Source organism: Fukomys damarensis, unplaced genomic scaffold (genome assembly GCF_012274545.1).
Source record: "Fukomys damarensis isolate Sample0158 unplaced genomic scaffold, DMR_v1.0_HiC HiC_scaffold_18, whole genome shotgun sequence".
Classification (NCBI taxonomy): Eukaryota; Metazoa; Chordata; class Mammalia; order Rodentia; family Bathyergidae; genus Fukomys; species Fukomys damarensis.
This window is the reverse complement of record NW_022900930.1, coordinates 9,995,944-10,003,197: the sequence shown is the minus strand read 5'-3', so window position 1 is coordinate 10,003,197 and position 7,254 is coordinate 9,995,944.

Sequence of the window (7,254 nt, the reverse complement as noted above, 5' to 3'; positions counted from 1 at the left end):
AAAAAAAAAAAAAAAAAAAAAAGAACTATAACCTAAGTGACTTAAAATCTCAGTATTCACCTGGGTACCATGGTGCCAGGGAAGCTGAGGCAGAAGGATTGCAAGTTTGAGTTCTGCCTAGCAAATTAGCAGGACCCTGTCTCCAAATTAAAAATAAATAAACAAAATAATCGAAAAACATGTCAGAGATGTAGCTCACTGGTGGAATGTTCCTACATTTAACACCCCCAAGTACCAAACAACAACAACAACAAGAGTACTCTGTCCTACTCTCATACCTGATTCAGTTCTCCCCATAGCATATTGAACCTTCCACACAGCAGAAAATTCCCTTATTGTGTCTTTGTATGGTCTTCCCTCACTAGAATATAAATGTGGATGAAGGAGTTTTTGTCTGCTTTGTTCCAAGCTATGTTCCAGTACCTAGAAAAACCACCCAGCAGGAACTCAGGAAATATTAGTGGAATAAATAAGCAGGAGTGTCCATGTGCTGCAGAATTTCTTCAAGGCTCTGGCAGCTGGGAAAACATCTGGAGCCTTATTTGTCTCCACCTTCCATGCAGACATCCACTGAGGTCTACAGTCCCATCTGGTTCTTGGCTTCTCTCTGTTAAGATGTCTGGGTTAAATCAAGAATGGTGGTGCATGTCTAAGGCCCCCAGCTATGGGGGAGTCTGAGGCTCACAAATTTCAAGCCAGCCTGAACAATTTCACAAGACCCTGTCTTAAAAAGGGCTGGGGTGTCGGGGTGGGGGTAGATATAGCTCAGTGCTTGCCTAGATGCATGAGGCCCTGAGTCAAATCCCCAGTATTGCCAAAGAATTTTTTAAAAAAGACCGAGTCCGTCTTCCTTATATAACTTCCTCCGGATTCCAGCAGTAAGCCACCCATTCAATAACACCCATAGCTCTATCATTTTCCTAGATGACTTTGGGCAAATCCATAGGTACTTCAAGCCTCCTTTGCACACTAGCTGGGATTAGACACCGTGTGCCTGGAACGCTTTCTAATGCTTGGCATGCATAGTTGGTGTTCTCCATCCAGATGTGGAAGCATCTAACAGAAAACAGGACAGGGTGTCCAGAAAGAGGTCAGCCACCTCCTAGACAGTACCCTGTGGGCCCTGCCCGGTGAATTCACAGCGGTCCTTGCTCTTACTGTGTCGCTCAGCGTCTCCGTGTCAGCAGTCCAAGTGTGTCCTCTGAGTAGCAGATGTGAGATATCTATCAGGCTGACAGAGAGAACTGAATATTCAACACATTCACTGACTACATACTGTGTGCCAGGCACTGAGCTAGGTGCTGGGGATAGAGTAGTGAGCAGAAGAGAACGTGTTATCCCTTAGGTGGAGGGGAGGAGCCACACTGGTTAGGAAAGGAAGCTTTTGCTGAGAATGTGAGAACCGAGCTCTGGAATTAGCCTGAGTCTGACAACTTCAAACTGCAAACTTGAGCAAGTCAATCTAGCATAAGCTTCTTTATACTAAAACCGTTTTATAGAAGAGGAAATAGTCTTGGAGCATGTGGAGTGTTGAATGGGGTGGAGCGTCTCGCACAGTCCCTACTGTGTTGCTGGGAAAATAAACATTAACTCCCCTCTTCCTTTCTGCAGTAGAACTTTGGGGAAACACGTTAAAATCAGAAGGTTGTCTAGTGTTTTGGTCTGACAAAGGGCAGTTGGATGACTTTAATCTTCACAGACACTGAGCTAGATTTCTTGACACACTTATCTAACAAAGAATACAAAGAGGGCGTTACAGAAGCTGTTGAGAACATAATCCGAATATTCAAATATTTGCATGAACTCTTCTGGTTCAAGGATCAGTTATCTGTTAAATCTTGGTCTCGATGCAAATTGCTTTTTAATTCCTCACTGCTTATTGTAGGGGGTTAAGGGCTCGGACAGGGAAGCTGGGGAGGGAGTGGTCATCCGGTGAAGAGGCTCTGCTGCCTTAGAGACCAGAGGGACTTGAAAGTCCCACCGAATCCTTTGTTTTGGGTCCTGGTGGTGGTACTTTATTCTTATTGAGTTGTTTGAACTTTATATGATTTTTAAGCTTCCACCAAGAATACATAAGGTATTTTTGTTTCTTTCTTTTGTTTCTTTCACCCTTTTCACCCGGAGTAAATATAGAACATTTTACCTCCCTGGTTCAAGATCACCATCTAGTGGTCAAATTTGGTAGCTCTGGGTTATACAATCCAGGGGAGGCTCAAAGACCATGTTGCCTTGCTTTCCTTAGGTTTGGTCGGTCCTTTGACCAGTAAAATTTTATGTATTCAAAATAATGTGAAAATTAGAAGAGTTGTGCAGGGGCATGGAGTATATCTTCTTGTCAGACATTGAGGAGCTCAAGATTTTAAAGTTCTAATACTCATTAGCTCAACATACTTTTTTTTTTTTTTTAGTACTGGGGACTGAGCCAGGGCCTTTGCATTATGCTACACCCCAGTATGCTTGCTTGCTGGCTTGCTTCCTTCCTCCTCTTTTCTTCCCTCTTCCCCTCTCTCGTCTCACTTGTATCTTCTTCCTCTTCCTCCTCCTCCTCTTCCTCCTCCTGCACAAAGAAAGTGGATCCGTGCTGGGTATCGTGGCTACAAAGATGGGAGAGTTGAGATCCTTTCTGACCTTGAAAATCCCTGAAATCTCAACAGAATGGGCATACATGGTAAGACAGGAGGTCCCTCGGCTCTGGGGCAGCTCTGGAGCAGTGTGGGCTTCTGGACGATGAAGCCTGACCTATGGGGGGGGTATAAATAAGAAACAGCCGGATGGGGCAGAGGAGAAAAGCATTTCAGATACAGGGAACATCCACATGTGAGAGAGCGATGGGACGTTTGGTTTTGTCAGAGAGGGGAGTGCAGGCTGATGTGCGTCAGGATGGGAGTCAGTGAGCAGCCTGCCGAGGTCCTGCAGGCCTGGTCAGAGCCCAGCTCAGGCTTCTAACGACCCGTGTGTGTGTGTGGGGTGTCTCCTCGTCTCTTCTCCATTGCCTAGATTTTAGGTCCACTGCCTAGCTATACATTTTTATTTTTTTGGTCTGTGAAACTCAGATCAGTAAGGAGAGTTTTACTGTTGTCTTCATATTGTCCTTGCTAAGGTTGTTATGAGGTTAAAACACAAATACCCTGTGTAATCATTGAAGCCTTTGCTCAAAGGTCTTTCTAGAGAAGCCTTCTTTGAACACTGCATCTAAAATGTTCTCACTGCCCTCCCTCTCTCCCAGCTCCTTCCTCGGATGTCTTTGATATTCTGTAATTCTGTTCTGCCCAATGCGATAGCCACGAGCTGTGTGTTACTGTTCTGTAGCCACTGGTAAGCACTGTATAATGTTGCTAATGCATCTGAGAAACTCTCATTTAAGTTTAGTGTAATTTAAAATAATTAAGTTTAGATTAATTTACACGTGTGGCTATTGGCCACTGTTTTAGATGGTGCAGTTTTCTCCTACTGCAAGATAATTTGAAGAGACTTTGGGCTGTCTTATTTTCAGCCAAACATCCGGCACCCAGCATAGTGCTATTCTGAATGTTTGTGTCCCTTCAAAGTTCTGGTTGAAATTTAATCCTTAGTGAAACAACATTCTGAGAGGTGACATCTTTTAGAAGGTGATGAGGCTAAAAGGGCTCCACCTTCATGGATGCGATTGGTCTTTGTCAGTCTGGAGGGGCAGTTGGTCCTTGCATCCCTTTTACCATGTGAGGACATAGCATTTGTCCCCCTGCTGGGGAGGAGCAGGTGTCACCGGGAGTACTGTGAGCCGAGGAAGCTGTTCTGACAGAGAGGCTACATGCACAGAAAGCCTGGCAAGGGGGGCACCTCTGAAAAACCTGGGCTTTTAGGATGAGGGATAAATGTAGTGCTCACGCCCCCTAGTGGCAGTTTTAGGATTGTGTCCCAAAGCTGTGTGGATTTCCTGGCCGGAAGCAAATAGAGTGAGACTTTAATTGTAGGAAGATAAAAATGACCGCTGAGGGCTGTGGATAGGATTAGTATCACCTGGCTTTCGATAGTGGCTCTTGAACAAAGTGTTCTCCTTGCAATTCTTCCAGATAGCTGCAGGCCTGATATAACATTGAATCATTGATATATGTACACATACACACACACACACACACACACACACATGCACACACTCACACCAGGTGTTGAGAAAGTCACATCATAGATGCCTGTCTCTATTACATTTCAAAACTTCTCATTCTGACTTTGCTACTGTGGTGTTCATATGATGAAGGAAATTAGAATGAGATGAGGTAAGGATAAGTTACTGCTTTGTGAGATAAGAGAAAAGTAAATGCTTACTGTTTTAGGATTGGTCTTGATGAATCAATAATTGATTTTAGCTTTGAAAATAACAAGAGGGGCCGGGGATTTAGCTCAGCGGTTCGGTGGCCTTCCTTGCAAGCACAAGGACCCGAGTTCAATCCCCGGTACCAAAGCAAACAAACAAATAAATAACAAGAGGAAGTTTATAGCAATCGAGGAGAATATTTTTGCTTAAAATGCCTTTTCTTGCACTGACAGAGTGAGGTCTAGGAGCTCAGAGCTTTAGAGAGCTCTGTGCTTCAGGCATGTGACTGATGTGTCTGTATTTGTGGGATGGTGGTTCGCTCTGGGCCAATTTCTATCCACCACAGAGAGGCTGGAGTCTGTTCATTCATTTATGGAGCAGCAGGGGTTTGAAAATAACTCTGTCCATGTGTTTTTTTGGGCAAGGCCTGATTGCATTTACTCTGCTCTAATTTGGAAATCTTCCTTTGATCTGTAGTGAGAACATTCTATGGCCCCCACAGTCCAGAAAGGGAATTTTTTCTACTTTCCTCCCTGCCTCCCCGCATCACTGAGAATTCAACTCTCAGCTTCACAGACAGAATAAGAGCCGCATCTCATCTTCCTTTAGTGAGTCTCACGATTACGTCTGGTCTCTTCACTGAAGACCTTGAAGAAGGAAGCACACTTCTGTAGAGAGGGTAGGTTAAGGGCTGGGCTGCATAGACAGAACCTACCTTTAGGCCACTGCACTGTCCCCAGATGTGATAACCATGGGCCCAGGATGTCCTTGAGTTGTAGGCTGAATTGTGTCCCTCACATTCAGGCAGGAAGTCTTAACCCTCAGCATAATCTAATGTAGCTGTAGGGTCTTCAGGTTAAAATGAGGTTATTAGAGAAGTCCCTAGACCTAGACTGTTTTCCTTACTCAAAGAGGAGATTAGGACACAGATAGAAACAAATTGCATTAGATAAAACCTTCAGAACGATATTGAATAAGATGAAGTCAAACATACTTATTTTGTTTCTGGTCATAATTCCTTTTTACCATTAATTATATATAATAGTGATTTCTAATAAATTTTACTATACACAGGAAGTTTCCTTTTATTTGTAATTTTATCAAACTTTTAGTTTTTTTCCAGCACAGATATCATATTTAATCAGGTACCAATATTGATACTTAGCCAATGTGTTTATATGCTTTTCTTTTGTTTCTAAACATAAATTATCTGTATAGATTTTTCTAATATATGTATGGTATTTATTTTCCTAGTAGTGAGATATTATTTATTTAAATTGGACCCAGATTTGATGTATTCATATTTTATATTATGTTCATAAATAAGATTCACGTCTTTCCTCCTTCCTTCTTTTCTTCCTTCCTTTCTCCCATCTCTCTCTCTTCCATTCCTCCCTCCTTCGCGGGTTTCAGTGTGGTTATCCCAGTTCTACTGAGATGTTTTTCCTTTTTATTTATATTTTTTACTTTTCTGTTTTTTTCCATTGAGTTTATCGGTACATTTCAGGTAGACAGCGCAGTTACAGTCATCATTGGGATCTTGTACCTTTACATGACAGGTCTTGGTTCTCATTTTTCCTCTACTTTTCTGTTTTTTTTTAAAAAAATAGTTTCATTTCTTCTGGAGCATATTATGAAAGTTTACATCTGTATAGTTATTATTAATCTTATCAGTCATCTCATTTGTTGGAAAAGTTGTACAGTGATATTGTCTCATAGTTAACATTTCTCTTTATCTCTGATTATATTCCTTTTCTTATTTCTTATATTTTCATTTTTTCCTTTTTGTTTTGGTTAGTTTTGCCTATAGTTTGTATCTCATTGATATTTTCAGCCTAGGTATTTGTCAGTAGTATTTATTTTTAATTTCATAATGAATTAATGAATTACTACTTTACCATAACTGATTACCACCTCTTTTCATTTGATTCACTTTTTTGCTCTTTTTATACAGTTTATTTTCATTTAAAATAATAAAAATATTTAAAGCTCAATATCTTATTTTGGGTACTTTGGGATTATTTCCAAGTACAAGGCTCTTTTTATTTTTAGTATTGTTGCATGTGGCAGGTGCTACTACTCGCCTAGCCATCTATTTGTTTCATTTTTCTCTAGAAGCAGAAGTCAGATTTTGTCTAAGGCAGCAAACCATGCACCTATAATTGGTCAATGTTTGATTCTAACTTCTTACAACTAGTCATGGCATGGAGCATGGATCTGACCAGAGGGATGTAAGCACAGGTCCCTGCAGAGAGTCCCTTTCTGAACAAAAAGGCAAAGAGTTACTAAAAGAAAGCTCATTTACTTCTTTGCCCTTTTCCCTTTCTGCTTAATGACTTTCCTCACTAAATTGCAAGTGTGATGCCTAAAAGAATACAATTTAAGACATGGAAGATGGCAGAGCGGAAAGATGGAAAGGAACTACATTAAGGTTTCTGATTACATAAGTCATGTGAAGACCAATCCACTGACCCTCCTGCTTCTTATTAATTGCAGCTGATTTCATTGCTAATAGACACATTGCCCTGTACGTAGAAGATATGGCTTTCCAGAAGTATACTTTCCTGTATCAGTTATGATAGACTAATTGCTATAGCACACAGAATGCACCATGTGAATTATAGCTGTCCTTCTGTTTTGTTTAGGAGTTAGCATGAACTTAGCTCTGAAAAATCAAATAACTAGTGAAGTCAGCAAGGTTGGGTGCTCTAGGAAAGGGTTTCTTTGCTTCAGAAAGAGAATTGCGAGGAAAAAGCCCTGTTTTGAAATAATGTGGGGGTTTGGGGATGTGAAACCCAGTTATCAAAGCCATCTGGTACACTTAAGGGGAGAAGCTGGCTCTCACTCGGGGAATACAGGGATGGGCAGAGTTTAGTTTTCTGAAATGGTTGAAGGCTGCATTACTTTGGGACTATTTTGGTTTTATAAGCTCATGAGCTCCCTTATTGGGGAAGCTACTT